Source organism: Sinocyclocheilus grahami, unplaced genomic scaffold (assembly GCF_001515645.1).
Source record: "Sinocyclocheilus grahami isolate Dianchi unplaced genomic scaffold, SAMN03320097.WGS_v1.1 scaffold1250.1, whole genome shotgun sequence".
Classification (NCBI taxonomy): Eukaryota; Metazoa; Chordata; class Actinopteri; order Cypriniformes; family Cyprinidae; genus Sinocyclocheilus; species Sinocyclocheilus grahami.
Genome location: NW_015506429.1, coordinates 69847 through 70191, shown reverse-complemented (window position 1 = coordinate 70191; position 345 = coordinate 69847).

The following is a 345-nucleotide window of genomic DNA, read 5'->3' as shown; positions in this document are numbered from 1 at the left end:
CACACACACACTCTCACACACACACACACACACACTCACTCACACACATTCTCTCACACACACACACACACACTCACTCACACACATTCTCTCACACACACACACACACACTCACTCACACACATTCTCTCACACACACACACACACACTCACTCACACACATTCTCTCACACACACACACTCACTCACTCACTCACTCACACACACACACACACACACACACACAAACACACACACTCACTACACAGCTTTACTTCTTGAAATGAAAGCAAACTGAGCAGCAAAATGTTGCTATGTCTTTTTGAGTGATTAAATTATGATTAAATTGCTTTATTATCAGGTTAG